The following is a 24,220-nucleotide window of genomic DNA, read 5'->3' as shown; positions in this document are numbered from 1 at the left end:
TTGTATTGTATTAGATCAGCATAGTATTGTATTGTATTTCTTGTATAGTTATTTGGTTAGGAAGTCTCTGTTATATTGTAGTGTATCATTTGTACTGTTATCCCCTTTTACAAGTATATTAGATATAATACAGTTAATAGGCTTTGGACCCTAAACCAGTATCTGTGTATTTCCTATAGTGTTAAGTGTTCACTTGAGCGTCGGTGACGCTCAAGCAGCTTTGTAGTTAGTCAGGTTACACAAGGTTGCACTTACACCCTGTATTCACATTAAGGTATTCTGTGTATTTCATTGGTATAAGGTTTAGACATAAAGGTATAGCGTTGTGAGCGTCTGCGCCGCTGGTGACCTCCTCGTGGTCTCGAGCGTAAGCTACGCCATAGCGAATCATTACTCTAGTCATAGCCAATAACGTGTCCTGTGATCACTGGGCCGTGAGCGAACGTGACGCTTGAGCGTCTCGCCTACGGCTGAGCGATCGTTACGCAACTAGCGTACCATTACGGTACTTCTTAAGTAAACAGCGTACAGTGTTCTTAGACTTCATAAAGGGTTGTTTATACGACAAGGGAATTTAGCATTGTCACATTAGAAAGGGAGTTTACATGTCTCTCAGCTGCGCACCACACGTTCTCGAGGATTGATTATCTGCTGTTATCTGAATCCTTTTTCTCAAAAGTGGCTGACTCAAAAATTGAGAATATCTGTATTTCAGATCATGCTCTATGCTGGATGAAATTGATGCTCCTCTCAGAAAAATCCCCATTCCGCTCCTGGCATTTCCCCTCTCATTTAAGTGGCTCTCTAAAATTCCGCTCCTCATTAGATGCAGCGTGGCTGGATTATCATACGCACAATGGAGAAACTCTGAGCGACGATCCTGCTCTTTTCTGGCAGGCGTCAAAATCAGTTATCCGGGGACACATTATTTCCTATAGTAAAAAAAGGGATTTAGATTTAAATTCACAATATTTGGAAGCCCAGGCGGCTCTCACTCTCGCTTTCCAGGAATTTAAGTCCTCCCCCTCCCCTTCTACTAGAGAACGGTACCTTACACAAAAAACACTGTTCGATACCCTCCTCTCTCAATTGGAAGCAAAATATTCATTTTCAAGAGACTGTAGCATTTACAGATATGGCAACAAGTCTGGCAAACTGTTATCACGTTTATTAAAGGGCAGACACCCTAAAGTGGTCATTCACTCTCTGCTCACCCAAGGTGGAGACAGAGTACGGACCTCGGCCGAGATTGCTGAGGTGCTACAGTCTTTTTATTCCACTCTGTATGCACGTCCTATTATCAACCAGACACACAAGTCTAGCTTTTGGTCTTCTACTGATCTGCCTCAAATGTCTGAGTCGCATTGTACCTCTCTTCTTGCACCTATCACCACTGAGGAAGTTTCTCTAGCAATAGCTGGACTGAAGACTGGGAAGACTCCGGGTCCTGACGGGTTCGCCAATGACTACTATAAAATTCTATCTACTAGACTGAGCGAACCTCTTTCTGTCTTATTTAATTCTTTTATGCAGGGTGCTTCCTTGCCCCAATATTTTAATTCAGCCGTCATAAAGGTTATCCCGAAGCCTGGCCGGGATCCTGAGTCTCCCAGCTCTTATCGTCCGATCTCCCTTTTAAACACGGATTATAAATTATTCACTAAAATCCTCTCAAATAGACTCAAATTCATAGTCCCTGACATAGTGCATACGGACCAGACTGGATTTGTCTGGGGTAGGCAATCAGTGAGTAATATCCGAAAGGTCTTGACTGTTATGCAGGCCTTTCAGCTTTCCAAACCCACGGATACTAATGTATTATTATCCATTGATGCCGAAAAGGCGTTCGACCTGGTCACCTGGGACCATCTGTATGAAACGCTCCATCGCTTTGGTGCACCTGAGGACTTTGTCTCTCTTATTTCCCGTCTATATGAGTCTCCCTCCACTCAAGTTTTGGGGAATAGTATTCTCTCTTCCCCTTTCCTTATCCAGAGTGGCACACGACAGGGCTGCCCCTTGTCACCTTTATTATTTGCCTTAGCTTTAGAACCCTTAGCTGTTTCCCTAAGAAACTCTCCCGAATTTGCAGGTATAAAAATCATGGACACCACAGTAAAATTATCACTGTATGCCGACGACATGCTGCTATTTATTTCCCATCCTGATACGTCCATCCCTGCGATTGTCTCCCTGATTAAACAATTTGGTTCTTTTGCGGGATACAAGATTAATATATCCAAATCCGAGCTCCTCCTCCTTTCAGGGGACTCCTCCCTCTTTCCATCACACCCGGTCCTGTCCCGATTCCCAATTACCTGAGATAGTCTTAAGTATTTAGGAGTTCAGATTCCTACTTCTCTCCCGGATCTATATGCGATTAATTTTGGTCCTATTTTGTCCAAGGTGTCTAAAATACTTACTGACTGGGCGTCCCTGCCCTTATCTCTTATGGGTCGTGCAGAGGTTATTAAATCTGTGATATTTCCCAAGATTGCTTACTTCCTGCTTATGCTCCCTATTGCCCTCGTTGAGAAAGATGTCCTTTTTCTTAAGCAATGTTTCACTAGATTTCTATGGGCCGGAAAACGACCAAGAGTCCCCTACGCTAGATTGCAGCTATTACGTGAAGAGGGAGGTATGGGAATCCCGGATCCAGTCCTATTTAGTAGAGCAGCAATGTACAGGTATATCACAGACTGGCTTTGGGGCAGATCAGTATTTACGAACCTGACACTTGAACTGGCCGTATTTCACCCTTTCTCCCCTGCTGCACTCTTACACACCCCAAACTCCCGCCTCCCATCTGGGATAAAACAGAATATTTTGTTTTGGCATACATATCGAGCATGGCAGGTCACACACACTAAAGCACAGAGAAAACCTGACACCTCTCTTCACTCTACGTTCTGGGGTAACCCATGTTTCCTTCCTGGCCTTGATAACACACATTTTTTGAATTGGAGAGAAAAGGGGATCGCAGCTATTAGAGACATATATGACCCAGGAGGCAACGCAGTGCTTTCTTTCTCTGACATCCAGTTAAAGTTTGGTATATCCCACCGGGAATTTTTTATGTACCTACAGGCTAGACACTTTGCTCAATCCCAGTCTCACCCTATGATTTCTGAGGCTACCACAGACCCGCTGCGCACCCTAATGGTGCTCACTAAAGATTGTCCTTACCATCTTAATTATTTCAGAAACACCTTTAGGGTCTCATATAGAGACCGGCTCTGGGAACCCGCGCTGTCCTCATGGTCCAGAGATATCCCCAATATGGGATCGAGCGCTGAATTATTAGATAACATTTTACCCATTTTTAGGTCCTTATATTCTGCCTCTTTGCAAGAGGTACACTTGAAAACGCTCCAAAGGGCATATATAGCCAGGGTCGGACTGGCCCACAGGGGTACCAGGGAAACCACCGGTAGGCCCCACTGCCTGAGGGCCCACTCCTTCCTCTAGGGATCAGGTACCAGACTGTGCACTTGTATTATACATGGTAGATATATTGCATTACATTGCACTGAACTATTGCGTATTTCAAGCCTCTGTGGCTGGTCACACCCCTAAGTATGGGCCCCTATCACTGCATTCCCCCGGTGGGCCCTTCATGCACCAGTCCGACATTGTATATAGCACCTAATCAGAGGGCACACATGGTCCCAGACGACACTGGCTGCTGCATCAAATGTACTGCACAGAATGCCACCTTGTACCACAATATGTGGTCTTGCCAGAAAATATCTAAGTTTTGGTATAAGGTGGTCGCTTATCTCAACACAGTATTTAACTTACAGTTAATAAAACGTCCTAAGGCTTGCTTGTTACTTGATTTTAGGGAATGGTCTCTTGGGCCTGAAGATAGAGATATTGTAAACCTCACACGTCAGATGCATCCACGCGCCACTCAAGCACATTTATCTTATAAAATAAAGACACAACAACTGTAATTGGCGTGAAAGGGGTCAGCTTTTATTTTCTGACTGAGATGAAGGCCTATTAATTTAATACTAAAACTAAAATGCAGACTTCCCTATCTAACTAAGGTGGCGGGGAGAAGAACGGTTAAGCATGATAAACGTAACATGGGTGATCAATGTTATAATACAGAAAAACAAGCAATAAAAAACATATGTGTGAGGGAGCCTTCTGCCCCAGATGTTCCGGGATCGGCCTCCTGCCTCCATCCCAGACATCGAAAATCAAAAATCCAAGGACAGGGGTCGGCCTTCTGCCACTACCCCTGCCCCACCAACAGTTGCAGGGACGGAGGTACGCTCCGCCCCTACATGGTAAAAATTGGGCCATCGGCCCCGCCATCCACATATGTTTATACCAGTTATATGGACCCACTTGGTAAAGCGATGCCCGTAAACTAATTATAAAACTATAAAATTTACCTAAAAGTACACCCAAACTTACTAACCTTGAACTCATAATTAAAATTAAGTAACCGTTCAGAAACCGGCCACCAAAAGCCGACACAATGAACCCGACTGTAGAACAAAAATAAAATAAAAACCAAACCCAAGTCCCCAGGGCGGGAGGGCGGGTCAAGAGAAGATCTGAAAAGAGGGAGGAAGTACCCTGTCAGCAGCCTATATGTATGACAGGCCAGCCCCTATACATGATCCAGCCAATCAGCCCCTCGGTCCCTCTCCACGTTCCTCCCACCACAAAACATTAACCCCTTCCAAGCCAAGGTGATGCACTGAGCGGCGCTGCGGAAGCCCCGACGGTTCGTTTATGCTGCTATGGTCACAGTATGTTCCCTACGCAGTCTTAAACCTCACACGTCAGATGCATCCACGCGCCACTCAAGCACACTTATCTTATAAAATAAAGACACAACAACTGTAATTGGCGTGAAAGGGGTCAGCTTTTATTTTCTGACTGATAGGGAGGCCTATTAAATACTAAAACTAAAATGCAGACTTCCCTATCTAACTAAGGTGGCGGGGAGAAGAACGGTTAAGCATGATAAACGTAACATGGGTGATCAATGTTATAATACAGAAAAACAAGCAATAAAAAACATATGTGTGAGGGAGCCTTCTGCCCCAGATGTTCCGGGATCGGCCTCCTGCCTCCATCCCAGACATCGAAAATCAAAAATCCAAGGACAGGGGTCGGCCTTCTGCCACTACCCCTGCCCCACCAACAGTTGCAGGGACGGAGGTACGCTCCGCCCCTACATGGTAAAAATTGGGCCACCGGCCCCGCCATCCACATATGTTTATACCAGTTATATGGACCCACTTGGTAAAGCGATGCCCGTAAACTAATTATAAAACTATAAAATTTACCTAAAAGTACACCCAAACTTACTAACCTTGAACTCATAATTAAAATTAAGTAACCGTTCAGAAACCGGCCAACTGCCAGGTTACCAACCTGCCACCGCCACCTACTCCGAAAAGACTAACCAAAGGGACCTAAGAAGCAGAACAAAACTAACTAAAGAGACATAAAGTAGAATACGGACTAATGCAACGAAACCCAAGAAAAACTACCTAAAGGTACCTAAGAATGTGAATAAGGTCCCCCAAGAAGATCAGTATACCAGCCGGCCGTGGGTGCCGCCCGGAGCCAGTCCCGCAGGCCATCCCCGGCGGAGGCCTCTACGCCCCCACCAGCGAACAGACCGCAGCTTTGGCCGGGCCAGCCCAGACACGAACAGCCCGTAGATGTATGAATGGCCGTCAAATCATATAAAGTGCGGACCTAACCGCCGTCCTGCAAAAGAAGGGTGTGACGCGGGTTAATAAGCAAAATAAATATAGTATGAGTAGTAGATGGGCAACCTAACTGCGTCCCTAACGGGGAGGGGGTTTTGGGGGGAAGGGTCGCCCAATTTGACTTGAGGCAAAAACACAAAACTTCGTTAGCCGGCAAAAGCCGTAATTAAAACCAACGATAAAACAAAAATTCCTCAAGGCCCCCGCAATCGCAAAGTGCAACTGCGGCGAGCGGCTAGTCCTCAAAGGGGCGCACTGGGAGGAAAAGGCCTGATATAGCGTATGACTGCACCAGACCTCCACCTACCCAGTGCCCGGACTTCGACTTCGGACCAACCCGCCGCAGCGGCTGCTGGCGCAGCGCCGATGCGGAAAGAGTGAGTCCCAGTGTCGGCCGGAGATAGACCCAGGTACAAAAAACAACGTTCCAAAACCGACCGGGAGTGATATCTGGACAACGGGGAACCGTCACGATGGACGAGCTACCCGGTGGGCGTTGGAGGCCGAAGGGACGAACAAGCCCGGGCCGCGGGCACTGGACAAATGCCCCGCGCATGAGCCTGACACATTCGAACCCACAGCCCCCTGCCGACTACGTCCGTCTTGGAGCGCTGAATCCGACACCACAAACCGTCGGGGCATATGACGACGCAGGCCGCCAGCACGGGTGAGGCTGAAGTCCGAGAGACGGACCCCAGCTCACCCACCCTGAACGTACCGTGGAAAGGACATCGTAAAGGCCACCATGAAGAGGCGAACCCGTATCCCCAATATCGTATCCCCGTATCGTGAGCGCTGAATCCAAAATCCCAAACCTTCGGGGCGTGCGTCGACGGCCTTTATTGACTGAAAGGAAGGCCTATTAAATCTAAACTTGTATTAAAAAACTCCCTGTCTAACTAAGGGACGGTTGAAAATATTTATCACACATAGCAGGAAGCAGACAGCTCAGGAAAATAAAATATCTCAAATCATAGTTGAAATAATAACCTAAATGTTGGAGGGCCTTCTGCCCCGATGTTCTGGGATCGGCCTTCTGCCACCATCCCTAAGGGCCTGCTACCCAGATGTTATGGGATTGGCCTTCTGCCACCATCCCTGAGGGCCTGCTACCCAGATGTAATGGGCCATATAGCAGACATCTCAGGAAAATAAGATATCGCAAAATCCTAATTGAAATAATAACCTAAATGTTGGAGGGCCATCTGCCCCGATGTTCTGGGATCGGCCTTCTGCCACCATCCCTAAGGGCCTGCTACCCTAGATGTTCTGGGATCGGCCTTCTGCCACCATCGCCAAGGGTCTGCTACCCCGATGTTATGGGGTCGGCCTTCTGCCACCATCCCTGAGGGCCTGCTACCCAGATGTTATGGGATCGGCCTTCTGCCACCATCCCGGAGGGCATGCTACCCAGATGTTATGGGATCGGCCTTCTGCCACTATCCCTGAGGGCCTGCTACCCAGATGTTATGGGATCGGCCTTCTGCCACCATCCCAGCCATCCCGAATCCAAAGTAACTATGGGCCATCTGCCTTGTGAGGGGTCTTACCCACTATGGCCCCTCTCCAGAAGGTAGCGCAGGAGCCAAAGACCTGTGGGTTAAATCCTCCAATCCGCACACAGAAGCAGGACAGAAGTCCCCTTGGATTAAAGTTGCAGGAGCTAACTGCCGAAACCACTGCCAGTCGCCGCGAGAAAGGGTATCATCAATTTCGTTGCGCTCGGCTGGGACATGCTTGTCTCGCAACGTAATGTTGTTCCCCCAGCATAGCAAGACTATCTGCGCGAAGACCCGCAGTCCAGCAAGGATGTGGACTCCTGCCTAATGATGGCAAAAAAAAAAAAACACGCCCAAATGGTCGCACCAGAAGACCACCTGTCTGTTATGCAGGGCATAGCGCCAGAGCGCCACTGTGCCCAATATGGGAAAAAACATCCAGCAACAGCAAGAATCGCAAGCACCAGAGGCGTCCGTGAAAAACTCCAGAGAGGAGGGGAAACGAACTAGAAAACCGTCCAAATACGTAAATCCCGTGAGTGCTAAACTAAGAACATGATGAGGGTGTCCAATCCAAACTGTCGCCCATTCCAATTTCCCACAGCAAAACTCTACCCATTGGGATAACCTTCCAAGCAAAAAGAAAACAGGCCCAAGAAGGATTGCGCCTGTTGTAGAGTAAGCTTGTCCGCGGTGAGCTCATAGAGGAAACCATCGGGAAGACGCAACACCGTGTCCCCAAGGAGCCTTCAGAGACCCCCGACCGTATCCTTCTGAATCCTGAGGTAAACGGAGGGACCCTGCCAACGGCCACCGCAGCAAGACGACGCAGCGAACAGAGCCAGGTGGGCCGAGCAAAGAAATCATCCAGGTAGTGCGACATACCCCGCTGGCCCGCCGCTTGCTGCGGACCCCAGTGGAGGAAAGAACTGCACCTTGCAAAGTCAGCGCACGAGAGAGAAAAAACCCCACAGGGAGGCAGCGATGGATATATTAGCCATCATCCAGTTGAAAACCCATAATCGAAAGGCGAAAGGGTGCAGCGGAAGGAGCGAAATGCTGACGCGATGTCCAATTACACATAGCCGCCCCCGGACCAAACGACCGAATGGCATCTATGGTCGAATCAAACTTACAGATAGGTAAACGACCCTACCTGATAATAGGGATAGCCTTATTAACAGATGACCCGAGAGGACAGGTAAGATGGATGACAAAGCCTATCATCCCGGCCAACGACAATGCGGCCGCAACCTTAAGCCGGAGCACACCCGGAAACTACCGAGCCGAATGCAAGTTCGTACTAGCCCCGTGATCCGCCAGACCATGAATCGGCAAGAGGCAACTAGGTGCGAAAACCCGAGGTAAGAATAGGGCGTCCACCGGCCGCGTGAGCCGTCACAGCCAGGGTATGAGCGCTCGAAGTCTAATTGGGGAGGGGGCTGTAGCCAACGCTTGGGGCCGCAGGAGCGCGGCTCAGCGGGAGAAATTACCCCTGTGCCGTGTACTGGGGCAGTCCTTGATCCCGTGCCCTACGCCACAGCTGATGCAGGAGTGATGAATGCGACACCCCCGCCCCAAACCGCATTGGGCAGGATTGAAAGTGAAGAATTAACCACGCCCCCGCGCGCCATGAACCACCGCAAAAGCTGGCAGAATGAGAGGCCGGTCGTGGAACCCGTTGTTCCTGCTGTACTCCCACATCCTTTTTACCGAAGGTATAGATCTGCCGCCCATGCTGTTTGCCCCGGAAGTTCCAGTAGTAACGCCGCCAAGTATGGTACAGCACGTGTATAAGGAATTGAAGGCGCACGATGTTCATGTGTTCGACCAGGCGCGACTCTGAGTAACACGCCGCCAAGATCAACATGCACCTAACTCAAGTCGTGTAGGAGCGCAAAGCGTCCTCGCTGTTCCGGCCCTTTTGCTTAGCCGAAAGCAAGGCTATACGAGCATCACTAGTAAGAGCAAAATATAAGCAGATAGGCCCTTACGGATCCTGTCCCAGACCGGGGCCGGAGACCACGGTGCACTGCCGTGTTGGCACAGAGAACAGTGTACTACTCCCCTGACACTTGCGAGGCGGAATAGGTTGAATGCCGTAGCTCGCTGCGTTTTTGACCCTGCAAACTGTCGCAGGAAGGGGACACACCCTCCGAGGATGTGGAGGCAAGGGAAGAGTCCGTGCCACTGCGCCTATCGCGCTTGCCGGTACCCCTGCGAGAGGAGCGGGACTGAGTACTAGTTCCCCCACCCCCACTACGGGGGTAACTGCGCTCCCGTCGGACCAGTCAGGGCCCGATGAAGACTCACCAGTAAGAGGGGGAACTCCGTCCGTCCCAGCAGCCGCCGTACTCTTGTAGATGCGTCGACTGACTCCATTCCTGGCCCGGCGTCTGCGGCTGGGGAAACAAAAGCGACAATGTTCCCCCGTTCCCCAAACGGACCCGCAGCCGCGGGGAGTGGGGCAGGCGGGGCGACCGTCACGCCAGAGGACAGGAGAGATTGCGCATTGTTATCTGTCAAAAGGCGGCGGCCCATCCCGGTCTCCCGGGTACGGAGGATAACAAGGGAGCTACCGTCGACACGGCAGCAGCACAAATAGCGGACAAGGTGGTGGCGTTCACCACGGGATCAGCCGCCGTGACAGGGGCTCTAAAATCAGACGCGTCACGCGTTTCGCGCGCCCCACGGGAGGTACACAAACCTCCCGTCGGGAGAAAGGCCCCGGGAGGCGAAGCCAGAGTCGCCAGAACTAGAAAGAGGCGGCTCAACGTCGGCTGAGTGCTGTCCGCTGCAGCTACGGAATTAGACATCTGGACGCGGGGAGGGACTGATCGCTCGCCTACTGTCGTCGCCCGCCGCCCCCGTATGAAACCGGTAGGGCTGCAAGTTGACGGCTGGCGGCAGTACAAAGCGGGCCACTAGCCGGCGGGAGGGGCCGGCATCACGGGTCCAACCACGGCAGGAGAGGTCAGGAGGGCTGTAGAAAAGCCCTCTTCTAACCGGCCCTGCCCTATCCGCAACTGGCAACGGGGGATGTAAAACCGCAGAGCGGGGGCGACACCCCGCTCTGTCGGGGGAGGGCGCAAGCCGGACCTGACCGGCCGAAGGGGGGGGGGGGCGGCCAGATGTGTCTGGCCTCATCGAGCCCCCCAGTTGGCAGTATGAGAAGCCGCACACAGACGCTGCCTAGACTGCATGTGTCAGGCAGCCACGCGACCCCCCGCCCGCCCAGTAACCCCAGTAGTGGAGGTCCGTGGGTTCCCCCCACCTTTTTATTTATTTATTTATTTATTACTATTATTATTTATTTTTTAGATTTTATTTATTTTTTTTAATTTTATTTAAAATAAACATTTCGGGCACGGTAGCGCCCCCTGGTGGCAGCCAGCCGCCGATCCACGGGCCGGGAGCTCCGTCCTGGCCCCACGTGATCGGAGCTGCTGCTGGTGGCGCCTAGCGACGGGCTCAGGGACGGCAGAGCACCGTCCCTGGCAAGCCGCCGCGTGCGCCCTCTATCCCCCTGCGCTCCGTCCCCCGCCGCGGCTAGCAGCGGGGACGGAGAGCGCACTCGCGGGGGAGCACGGGCGGGCCGCTGAGGCCGGCCGCACGCGCCCAAAACCTCTCCGGCAGCCGCAGCAGGCACTCCCCGGGCTGGCTGGACCTCAGGACGTCCAGGAGCCGGGCGGGGGGCAGCGGTGCGAGCTGACATTCTGGCGGCCATAGGGGAGGCACAGAGCAACTATTAACCCAGATAAGAATAGAAGGGTAAAGAAGGAGAAGTGGGACTATAGACAGTAAAAGAACAGAGGAGAGGGAGTGAAAGTAGAAAGGGATATGTTAGAAGTATGAGAGAGAATAAGGGTGAAGGATATATTAAATGAGATCAATACTTACAGTCAAGAGAAGATCTGAAAAGAGGGAGGAAGTACCCTGTCAGCAGCCTATATGTATGACAGGCCAGCCCCTATACATGATCCAGCCAATCAGCCCCTCGGACCCTCTCCACGTTCCTCCCACCACAAAACATTAACCCCTTCCAAGCCAAGGTGATGCACTGAGCGGCGCTGCGGAAGCCCCGACGGTTCGTTTATGCTGCTATGGTCACAGTATGTTCCCTACGCAGTCTTTCCGGTAATCTCTGTCATTTTGACAATTGCCAAGAAACAAATTCTTAATAATTGGATCAAACCGTCTACCCCTTCTTTGATGGCTGTAAAACACATGACCCTCCGAATTATTTATTTTGAGAGGCGTGCTACTCTTCCTGACATAGAAATGGGGGTCAGGCGGTTTGCCAAGAAGTGGGAGAAGTACATTGATACTCTAGATCCGGACATACAATCTTTCATCTATAAACTATTTGAGACCACAAAGTGGTACGAATATAGACAAATCGATAGGGCCTATTGATAACTTAGGCCTATGTACTGTTCCTTTGAGACCTCCTGTTCCTTTCCTAGGAAATGTAATCATACTAATCTTAATACCCCACGCTGTATGTTTAGTCCGAGGCCAATTAGATACTGAACCTTCTCTTTGGTTAGAATGGCTAACCATGCCGGAAATGCCTTTTTATTATTCTTAATTAAGATGTCTTTGGCCGTTATTCAGTCAGGAACTGATCATACTTGTATTGTCTTCCCCACTTGTTCCCCCCCCCCCCCCCCCCCTCCTCCTGTCTGTCTTCTTCATTGATCTCTCCGGTATATTGATGTTCTGTGAACTCTCAGGTAAAACTAGGTGCTTGACCTTGGGTATATGATGATTTCGTATGCTGAGACGCAAACGGGTACTGTTTTCATCATATCTTAGACCTCATGTAGATTAAGACTGTCCATCCTTTGCCTTTTACCCAAGCCCACAGCTACCGACCATATATGTATTTGTTGATTTTACTGATGTGATTTAAAAGCACTTTACGTTGGAACACTGTAACTATACCGGTTCCTCTCCGGTCTTTGGTTTGTCTGTACCATGAAGGTCTTCCCTGTTTTTTGTATTTTTATATAAAAATCTAATAAAAATTGTTGAATTAAAATAATAATAATAATAATAATCACTGCCCTGATATGGCTCCTCCCAGGTGTGTGACCGACTGTAATAATCACTGCCCTGACATGGCTCCTCCCAGGTGTGTGACTCCGACAGTAATAATCACTGCCCTGACATGGCTCCTCCCAGGTGTGTGACTCCGACTGTAATAATCACTGCCCTGACATGGCTCCTCCCAGGTGTGTGACTCCGACTGTAATAATCACTGCACTGACATGGCTCCTCCCAGGTGTGTGACTCTGACTGTAATAATCACTGCCCTGACATGGCTCCTCCCAGGTGTGTGACTCCGACTGTAATAATCACTGCCCTGACATGGCTCCTCCCAGGTGTGTGACTCTGACTGTAATAATCACTGCACTGACATGGCTCCTCCCAGGTGTGTGACTCCGACTGTAATAATCACTGCACTGACATGGCTCCTCCCAGGTGTGTGACTCTGACTGTAATAATCACTGCCCTGACATGCCTCCTCCCAGGTGTGTGACTCCGACTGTAATAATCACTGCCCTGACATGGCTCCTCCCAGGTGTGTGACTCTGACTGTAATAATCACTGCCCTGACATGGCTCCTCCCAGGTGTGTGACTCTGACTGTAATAATCACTGCCCTGACATGGCTCCTCCCAGGTGTGTGACTCTGACTGTAATAATCACTGCCCTGACATGGCTCCTCCCAGGTGTGTGACTCCGACTGTAATAATCACTGCCCTGACATGGCTCCTCCCAGGTGTGTGACTCTGACTGTAATAATCACTGCCCTGACATGGCTCCTCCCAGGTGTGTGACTCCAACTGTAATAACAATCACTGCCCTGACATGGCTCCTCCCAGGTGTGTGACTCTGACTGTAATAATCACTGCCCTGACATGGCTCCTCCCAGGTGTGTGACTCTGACTGTAATAATCACTGCCCTGACATGGCTCCTCCCAGGTGTGTGACCGACTGTAATAATCACTGCCCTGACATGGCTCCTCCCAGGTGTGTGACTCCGACTGTAATAATCACTGCCCTGACATGGCTCCTCCCAGGTGTGTGACTCTGACTGTAATAATCACTGCCCTGACATGGCTCCTCCCAGGTGTGTGACCAACTGTAATAATCACTGCCCTGACATGGCTCCTCCCAGGTGTGTGACCGACTGTAATAATCACTGCCCTGACATGGCTCCTCCCAGGTGTGTGACTCCGACTGTAATAATCACTGCCCTGAAATGGCTCCTCCCAGGTGTGACTCCGACTGTAATAACAATCACTGCACTGACATGGCTCCTCCCAGGTGTGTGACTTCGACTGTAATAACAATCACGGCCCTGAAATGGCTCCTCCCAGGTGTGTGACTCCGACTGTAATAACAATCACTGCTCTGACATGGCTCCTCCCAGATGTGTGACTCCGACTGTAATAATCACTGCCCTGACATGGCTCCTCCCAGGTGTGTGACTCTAAAAGTAATAATGACTGCCCTGACATGGCTCCTCCCAGGTGTGTGACTCTGACTGTAATCACAATTACTGCACTGACATGGCTCATCCCAGGTGTGTGACTCTGACTGTACTACCAATCACTGCACTGACATGGCTCCTCCCAGGTGTGTGACTCCGACTGTAATAATCACTGCACTGACATGGCTCCTCCCAGGTGTGTGACTCCGACTGTAATAATCACTGCCCTGACAGGGCTCCTCCCAGGTGTGTGACTCTAAAAGTAATAATCACTGCCCTGACATGTCTCCTCCCAGGTGTGTGACTCTGACTGTAATAACAATTACTGCGCTGACATGGCTCATCCCAGGAGTGTGACTCCGACTGTAGTAATCGCTGCCCTGACATGGCTCATCCAAGGTGTGTGACTCTGACTGTAATAATCACTGCACTGATATAGCTCCTCCCAGGTGTGTGACTCTGACTGTACTACCAATCACTGCACTGACATGGCTCCTCCCAGGTGTGTGACTCTAACTGTAATAATCACTGCACTGATATAGCTCCTCCCAGGTGTGTGACTCTAACTGTAATAATCACTGCACTGACATTCCCAGGTGTGTGACTCTGACTGTAATTATCACTGCACTGACATGGCTCCTCCCAGGTGTGTGACTCTAACTGTAATAATCACTGCACTGACATAGCTCCTCCCAGGTGTGTGACTCCGACTGTAATAATCACTGCTCTGACATGGCTCCTCCCAGGTGTGTGACTCTGACTGTTATAATTACTGCTCTGACATGGCTCCTCCCAGGTGTCTGACTCCGACTGTAATAACAATCACTGCTCTGACATGGCTCCTCCCAGATGTGTGACTCTAAAAGTAATAATCACTGCCCTGACATGGCTCCTCCCAAGTGTGTGACTCTAAAAGTAATAATCACTGCCCTGACATGGCTCCTCCCAGGTGTGTGACTCTGACTGTAATAACAATTACTGCAATGACATGGCTCATCCTAGGTGTGTGACTCTGACTGTACTACCAATCACTGCACTGACATGGCTCCTCCCAGGTGTGTGACTAACTGTAATAATCACTGCACTGACATTCCCAGGTGTGTGACCCTGACTGTACTAATCACTGTACTGACTTAGCTCCTCCCAGGTGTGTGACTCTGACTGTAATAATCACTGCACTGACTTAGCTCCTCCCACGTGTGTGACTCTGACTGTAATAATCACTGCAGTGACATGGCTCCTCCCAGGTGTGTGACTCTAACTGTAATAATCACTGCACTGACATAGCTCCTCCCAGGTGGCTTCTCCCAGGTGTGTGACTCTAACTGTAATAATCACTCCACTGACATAGTTCCTCCCAGGTGTATGACTCCGACTGTAATAATCACTGCTCTGACATGGCTCCTCCCAGGTGTGTGACTCTAAAAGTAATAATCACTGCCCTGACATGGCTCCTCCCAGGTGTGTGACTCTGACTGTAATAACAATTACTGCACTGACATGGCTCATCCCAGGTGTGTGACTCTGACTGTACTACCAATCACTGCACTGACATGGCTCCTCCCAGGTGTGTGACTCTAACTGTAATAATCACTGCACTGATATAGCTCCTCCCAGGTGTGTGACTCTAACTGTAATAATCACTGCACTGACATTCCCAGGTGTGTGACTCTGACTGTAATAATCACTGCACTGACATGGCTCCTCCCAGGTGTGTGACTCTGACTGTAATAATCACTGCACTGACATGGCTCCTCCCAGGTGTGTGACTCTGACTATAATAATCACTGCACTGACATGGCTCCTCCCAGGCGTGTGACTCTAACTGTAATAATCACTGCTCTGACATGGCTCCTCCCAGGTGTGTGACTCTAAAAGTAATAATCACTGCCCTGACATGGCTCCTCCCAGGTGTGTGACTCTGACTGTAATAACAATTACTGCACTGACATGGCTCATCCCAGGTGTGTGACTCTGACTGTACTACCAATCACTGCACAACCATGGCTCCTCCCAGGTGTGTGACTCTAACTGTAATAATCACTGCACTGATATAGCTCCTCCCAGGTGTGTGACTCTAACTGTAATAATCACTGCACTGACATTCCCAGGTGTGTGACTCTGACTGTAATAATCACTGCACTGACATGGCTCCTCCCAGGTGTGTGACTCTGACTGTAATAATCACTGCACTGACATGGCTCCTCCCAGGTGTGTGACTCTGACTGTAATAATCACTGCACTGACATGGCTCCTCCCAGGCGTGTGACTCTAACTGTAATAATCACTGCACTGACATGGCTCCTCCCAGGTGTGTGACTCTGACTGTAATAATCACTGCACTGACATGGCTCCTCCCAGGTGTGTGACTCTGACTGTAATAACAATTACTGCACTGACATGGCTCATCCCAGGTGTGTGACTCTGACTGTACTACCAATCACTGCACTGACATGGCTCCTCCCAGGTGTGTGACTCTAACTGTAATAATCACTGCACTGATATAGCTCCTCCCAGGTGTGTGACTCTAACTGTAATAATCACTGCACTGACATTCCCAGGTGTGTGACTCTGACTGTAATAATCACTGCACTGACATGGCTCCTCCCAGGTGTGTGACTCTGACTGTAATAATCACTGCACTGACATGGCTCCTCCCAGGTGTGTGACTCTGACTGTAATAATCACTGCACTGACATGGCTCCTCCCAGGCGTGTGACTCTAACTGTAATAATCACTGCACTGACATGGCTCCTCCCAGGTGTGTGACTCTTACTGTAATAATCACTGCACTGACATAGCTCCTCCCAGGTGTGTGACTCCGACTGTAATAATCACTGCTCTGACATGGCTCCTCCCAGGTGTGTAACTCTGACTGTAATAATCACTGCACTGACATGGCTCCTCCCAGGCGTGTGAATCTAACTGTAATAATCACTGTACTGACATGGCTCCTCCCAGGTGTGTGACTCTGACTGTAATAATCACTGCACTGACATGGCTCCTCCCAGGTGTGTGACTCTGACTGTAATAATCACTGCACTGACATGGCTCCTCCCAGGCGTGTGACTCTAACTGTAATAATCACTGCACTGACATGGCTCCTCCCAGGTGTGTGACTCTGACTGTAATAATCACTGCACTGACATGGCTCCTCCCAGGTGTGTGACTCTTACTGTAATAATCACTGCACTGACATAGCTCCTCCCAGGTGTGTGACTCCGACTGTAATAATCACTGCTCTGACATGGCTCCTTCCAGGTGTGTAACTCTGACTGTAATAATCACTGCACTGACATGGCTCCTCCCAGGTGTGTGACTCTAACTGTAATAATCACTGCACTGACATGGCTCCTCCCAGGTGTGTGACTCTGACTGTAATAATCACTGCACTGACATGGCTCCTCCCAGGCGTGTGACTCTAACTGTAATAATTACTGCACTGACATGGCTCCTCCCAGGTGTGTGACTCTGACTGTAATAATCACTGCACTGACATGGCTCCTCACAGGCGTGTGACTCTAACTGTAATAATCACTGCACTGACATAGCTCCTCCCAGGTGTGTGACTCCGACTGTAATAATCACTGCTCTGACATGGCTCCTCCCAGGTGTGTAACTCTGACTGTAATAATCACTGCACTGACATGGCTCCTCCCAGGCGTGTGAATCTAACTGTAATAATCACTGTACTGACATGGCTCCTCCCAGGTGTGTGACTCTGACTGTAATAATCACTGCACTGACATGGCTCCTCCCAGGTGTGTGACTCTGACTGTAATAATCACTGCACTGACATGGCTCCTCCCAGGCGTGTGACTCTAACTGTAATAATCACTGCACTGACATGGCTCCTCCCAGGTGTGTGACTCTGACTGTAATAATCACTGCACTGACATGGCTCCTCCCAGGTGTGTGACTCTTACTGTAATAATCACTGCACTGACATAGCTCCTCCCAGGTGTGTGACTCCGACTGTAATAATCACTGCTCTGACATGGCTCCTCCCAGGTGTGTAACTCTGACTGTAATAATCACTGCACTGACATGGCTCCTCCCAGGTGTGTGACTCTAACTGTAATAATCACTGCACTGACATGGCTCCTCCCAGGTGTGTGACTCTGACTGTAATAATCACTGCTCTGACATGGCTCCTCCCAGGCGTGTGACTCTAACTGTAATAATTACTGCACTGACATGGCTCCTCCCAGGTGTGTGACTCTGACTGTAATAATCACTGCACTGACATGGCTCCTCACAGGCGTGTGACTCTAACTGTAATAATCACTGCACTGACATAGCTCCTCCCAGGTGTGTGACTCCGACTGTAATAATCACTGCTCTGACATGGCTCCTCCCAGGTGTGTGACTCTGACTGTAATAATCACTGCACTGACATGGCTCATCCCAGGTGTGTGACTCTAACTGTAATAATCACTGCACTGACATGGCTCCTCCCAGGTGTGTGACTCCGACTGTAATAACAATCACGGCCCTGAAATGGCTCCTCCCAGGTGTGTGACTCCGACTGTAATAATCACTGCTCTGACATGGCTCCTCCCAGGTGTGTGACTCTAACTGTAATAATCACTGCAAAGCATAGCTCCTCCCAGGTGTGTGACTAACTGTAATAATCACTGCACTGACATGGTTCCTCCCAGGTGTGTGACTCTAACTGTAATAATCACTGCACTGACATGGCTCCTCCCAGGTGTGTGACTCTGACTGTAATAATCACTGCACTGACTTAGCTCCTCCCAGGTGTGTGACTCTGACTGTAATAATCACTGCACTGACATGGCTCCTCCCAGGTGTGTGACTCTAACTGTAATAATCACTGCACTGACATGGCTCATCCCAGGTGTGTGACTCTAACTGTAATAATCACTGCACTGACATGGCTCCTCCCAGGTGTGTGACTCTGACTGTAATAATCACTGCACTGACATGGCTCCTCCCAGGTGTGTGACTCTGACTGTAATAATCACTGCTCTGACATGGCTCCTCCCAGGTGTGTGACTCTGACTGCAATAATCACTGCACTGACATGGCTCCTCCCAGGTGTGTGACTCTGACTGCAATAATCACTGCACTGACATGGCTCCTCCCAGGTGTGTGACTCCGATTGTAATAATCACTGCCCTGACAGGGCTCCTCCCAGGTGTGTGACTCTAAAAGTAATAATCACTGCCCTGACATGGCTCCTCCCAGGTGTGTGACTCTAACTGTAATAATCACTGCACTGACATGGCTCCTCCCAGGTGTGTGACTCCGACTGTAATAACAATCACGGCCCTGAAATGGCTCCTCCCAGGTGTGTGACTCCGACTGTAATAATCACTGCTCTGACATGGCTCCTCCCAGGTGTGTGACTCTAACTGTAATAATCACTGCAAAGCATAGCTCCTCCCAGGTGTGTGACTAACTGTAATAATCACTGCACTGACATGGTTCCTCCCAGGTGTGTGACTCTGACTGTAATAATCACTGCACTGACTTAGCTCCTCCCAGGTGTGTGACTCTGACTGTAATAATCACTGCACTGACATGGCTCCTCCCAGGTGTGTGACTCTAACTGTAATAATCACTGCACTGACATGGCTCATCCCAGGTGTGTGACTCTAACTGTAATAATCACTGCACTGACATGGCTCCTCCCAGGTGTGTGACTCTGACTGTAATAATCACTGCACTGACATGGCTCCTCCCAGGTGTGTGACACTGACTGTAATAATCACTGCTCTGACATGGCTCCTCCCAGGTGTGTGACTCTGACTGCAATAATCACTGCACTGACATGGCTCCTCCCAGGTGTGTGACTCTGACTGCAATAATCACTGCACTGACATGGCTCCTCCCAGGTGTGTGACTCCGATTGTAATAATCACTGCCCTGACAGGGCTCCTCCCAGGTGTGTGACTCTAAAAGTAATAATCACTGCCCTGACATGGCTCCTCCCAGGTGTGTGACTCTGACTGTAATAACAATTACTGCACTGACATGGCTCCTCCCAGGTGTGTGACTCTGACTGTACTACCAATCACTGCACTGACATGGCTCCTCCCAGGTGTGTGACTCTAACTGTAATAATCACTGCACTGATATAGCTCCTCCCAGGTGTGTGACTCTAACTGTAATAATCACTGCACTAACATTCCCAGGTGTGTGACTCTGACTGTAATAATCACTGCACTGACTTAGCTCCTCCCAGGTGTGTGACTCTGACTGTAATAATAACTGCACTGACATGGCTCCTCCCAGGCGTGTGACTCTAACTGTAATAATCACTGCACTGACATGGCTCCTCCCAGGTGTGTGACTCTGACTGTAATAATCACTGCACTGACATGGCTCCTCCCAGGTGTGTGACTCTTACTGTAATAATCACTGCACTGACATAGCTCCTCCCAGGTGTGTGACTCCGACTGTAATAATCACTGCTCTGACATGGCTCCTCCCAGGTGTGTGACTCTGACTGTAACAATCCCTGCACTTACACGGCTCCTCCCAGGTGTGTGACTCTGACTGTAATAATCACTGCTCTGACACAGCTCCTCCCAGGTGTGTAACTCTGAATGTAATAATCACTGCACTGACATGGCTCCTCCCAGGTGTGTGACTCTAACTGTAATAATCACTGCACTGACATGGCTCCTCCCAGTTGTGTGACTAACTGTAATAATCACTGCAAAGCATAGCTCCTCCCAGGTGTGTGACTAACTGTAATAATCACTGCACTGACATGGCTCCTCCCAGGTGTGTGACTCTAACTGTAATAATCACTGCACTGACATAGCTCCTCCCAGGTGTGTGACTCTAACTGTAATAATCACTGCACTGACATGGCTCCTCCCAGGTGTGTGACTCTAACTGTAATAATCACTGCACTTACACGGCTCCTCCCAGGTGTGTGACTCTGACTGTAATAATCACTGCACTTACACGGCTCCTCCCAGGTGTGTGTCTCCGACTGTAATAATCACTGCTCTGATATGGCTCCTCCAAGATGTGTGACTCTGGCTGTAATAATCACTGCACTTACACGGCTCCTCCCAGGTGTGTGACTCCGGCTGTAATAATCACTGCTCTGACATGGCTCTTCCCAGGTGTGTGACTCTGACTGTAATAATCACTGCTCTGACTTGGCTCCTCCCAGGTGTGTGACTCCGACTGTAATAATCACTGCTCTGACATGGCTCCTCCCAGGTGTGTGACTCCGACTGTAATAATCACTGCACTGAAATGGCTCCTCCCAGGTGTGTGACTCCGACTGTAATAATCCCTGCCCTGACATGGCTCCTCCCAGGTGTGTGACTGATTGTAATACAATCACTGCACTGACATGGCTCTTCCCAAGTGTGTAAATCTGACTGTAATAATTACTGCCCTGACATGGCTCCTCCCAGGTGTGTGACTCCGACTGTAATAATCACTGCCCTGAAATGGCTCCTCCCAGGTGTGTGACTCCGACTGTAATAACAATCACTGCACTGACATGGCTCCTCCCAGGTGTGTGACTCCGACTGTAATAATCACTGCACTTACATGGCTTCTCCCATGTGTGTGATTCCGACTGTAATAACAATAACTGCACTGACACGGGTCTTCCCAGGTGTGTGACTCCGACTGTAATAACATTCACTGCACTGACATGGCTCCTCCCAGGTGTGTGACTCCGACTGTAATAATCACTGCACTTACATGGCTCCTCCCATGTGTGTGATTCCGACTGTAATAACAATAACTGCACTGACACGGGTCTTCCCAGGTGTGTGACTCCGACTGTAATAACATTCACTGCTCTGACATGGCTCCTCCCAGGTGTGTGACTCTTGACCGTAATAATCACTGCACTGACATGGCTCCTCCCATGTGTGTGACTCCGACCGTAATTATCACTGCACTGACATGGCTCCTCCCAGGTGTGTGACTCAGACTGTAATAACATTCACTGCACTGACATGGCTCCTCCCAGATGTGTGACTCCGACTGTAATAACAATCACTGCACTGACATGGCTCCTCCCAGGTGTGTGACTCCGACTGTAATAACAATTACTGCCTCTGTGCCAGGGTATAAGAGGAGGGGGGGGGTGATTACTGCTTCTGTGACGGGGTATAAGGGAAGGGGGGGGTGATTACTGTCTCTGTGCCGGGGTATAAAAGGAGGGGGTGATTACTGCCTCTGTGCCGGGGTATAAGGGGAGGGGGGGTTGATTACTGCCTCTGTGCCAGGGTATAAGGGGAGGGGGGGTGATTACGGCCTCTGTGCCGGGGTATAAGGGGAGGCGGGGTGATTACTGCCTCTGTGCCGGGGTATAAGGGGGGGTGATTACTGCCTCTGTGCCAGGGTATAAGGAGAAGGGGGGGGGGGGTTATTACTGCCTCGTTGCTGGGGTATAAGGGGAGGGGGGGTGATTATTGCCTCTGTGCCAGGGTATAAGGGGAGGGGGGGGGGGTGATTACTGCCTCTGTGCCAGGGTATAAGGGGAGGGGGGGTGATTACTGCACTGACATGGCTGTTCCCAGGTGTGTGACTCCGACTGTAATAACAATCACTGCACTGACACGGCTCCTCCCAGGTGTGTAACTCCGACTGCAGTAACAACCACTGCACTGACATGGCTCCTCCCAGGTGTGTGACTCCGACTGTAATAACAATCACTGCACTGACACGGCTCCTCCCAGGTGTGTTATTACACTCAGAGTCACACACCTAGGAGGAGCCATGTCACTGCAGTGATTGTTATTACAGTCGGAGTCACACACCTGGGAGGAGCCATGTCAGTGCAGTGGTTGTTACTGCAGTCGGAGTTACACACATGGGAGGAGCCATGTCAGTGCAGTAATTGTTATGGCAGTTGGAGTCACACACCTGGGAGGAGCCATGTCAGGGCAGTGATTGCAGTAGTAGTCACGCATGGGAGGAGCCATGTCAGTGCAGTAATTGTTATGGCAGTTGGAGTCACACACCTGGGAGGAGCCATGTCAGTGCAGTGATTGCAGTAGTAGTCACGCATGGGAGGAGTCATGTCAGTGCAGTAATTGTTACCGTAGTCGGAGTTACACACATGGGAGGAGCCATGTCAGTGCAGTGATTGTTACTGTAGTCGGAGTCACACCTGGGAGGAGCCATGTCAGTGCAGTAATTGTTATGGCAGTTGGAGTCACACACCTGGGAGGAGCCATGTCAGTGCAGTGATTGCAGTAGTAGTGACGCATGGGAGGAGTCATGTCAGTGCAGTAATTGTTACCGTAGTCGGAGTTACACACATGGGAGGAGCCATGTCAGTGCAGTGATTGTTACTGTAGTCGGAGTCACACCTAGGAGGAGCCATCTCAGTGCAGTGATTGTTATTACAGTCGGAGTCACACCTGGGAGGAGCCATGTCAGTGCAGTGGTTGTTATTGCAGTCGGAGTTACACACATGGGAGGAGCCATGTCAGTGCAGTGATTATTATTACAGTCAGAGTCACACCTGGGAGGAGCCATGTCAGCGCAGTGATTGAAGTTGCAGTCATACATGGGAGGAGTCATGTCAGTGCAGTGATTGTTACCGTAGTCGGAGTTACACACCTGGGAGGAGCCATGTCAGTGCAGTGATTGTTTCCGTAGTCGGAGTTACACACCTGGGAGGAGCCATGTCAGTGCAGTGATTGTTTCCGTAGTCGGAGTTACACACCTGGGAGGAACAATGTCAGTGCATGGGAAATGTTACACACCTTGATACCTAGATGTAAACAGTTCATTATAGAGAGCTGGCGTAAACTATATAGCAGACACCCTATCACACTGGCCAGGTATAGGGAAATATATATACACTGGCCTCAGGAGCTGACACTCTATCACACTGGCCGTGTATAGGGAGATACATACACAGGGCCCAGGGTATAGGGAGTTACATACACTGGGCCCAGGAGCTGACACTCTGTCACACTGGTCGGGTACAGGGACATACACACACCAGGCCCAGGAGCTGACACTCAATCACACTGGCCGGGTACAGGGACATACATACACCGGGCCCAGGAGCTGACACTCTGTCACACTGGCCGGGTACAGGGACACACAACGGGCCCAGGAGCTGACACTCAATCACACTGGCCGGGTACAGGGACATACACACACCAGGCCCAGGAGCTGACACTCTGTCACACTGGCCGGGTACAGGGACATACATACACCGGGCCCAGGAGCTGACACTCTATCACACTGGCCGGGTACAGGGACATACACACACCGGGCCCAGGAGCTGACACTCTGTCACACTGGCCGGGTACAGGGAGATACACACACCGGGCCCAGGAGCTGACACTCTATCACACTGGCCGGGTACAGGGACATACACACACCGGGCCCAGGAGCTGACACTCTGTCACACTGGCCGGGTACAGGGAGATACACACACCGGGCCCAGGAGCTGACACTCTATCACACTGGCCGGGTACAGGGACATACACACACCGGGCCCAGGAG

Source organism: Pseudophryne corroboree, chromosome 5 (assembly GCF_028390025.1).
Source record: "Pseudophryne corroboree isolate aPseCor3 chromosome 5, aPseCor3.hap2, whole genome shotgun sequence".
NCBI classification, from domain to species: Eukaryota; Metazoa; Chordata; class Amphibia; order Anura; family Myobatrachidae; genus Pseudophryne; species Pseudophryne corroboree.
Note: the sequence above shows the minus strand (reverse complement) of the source record.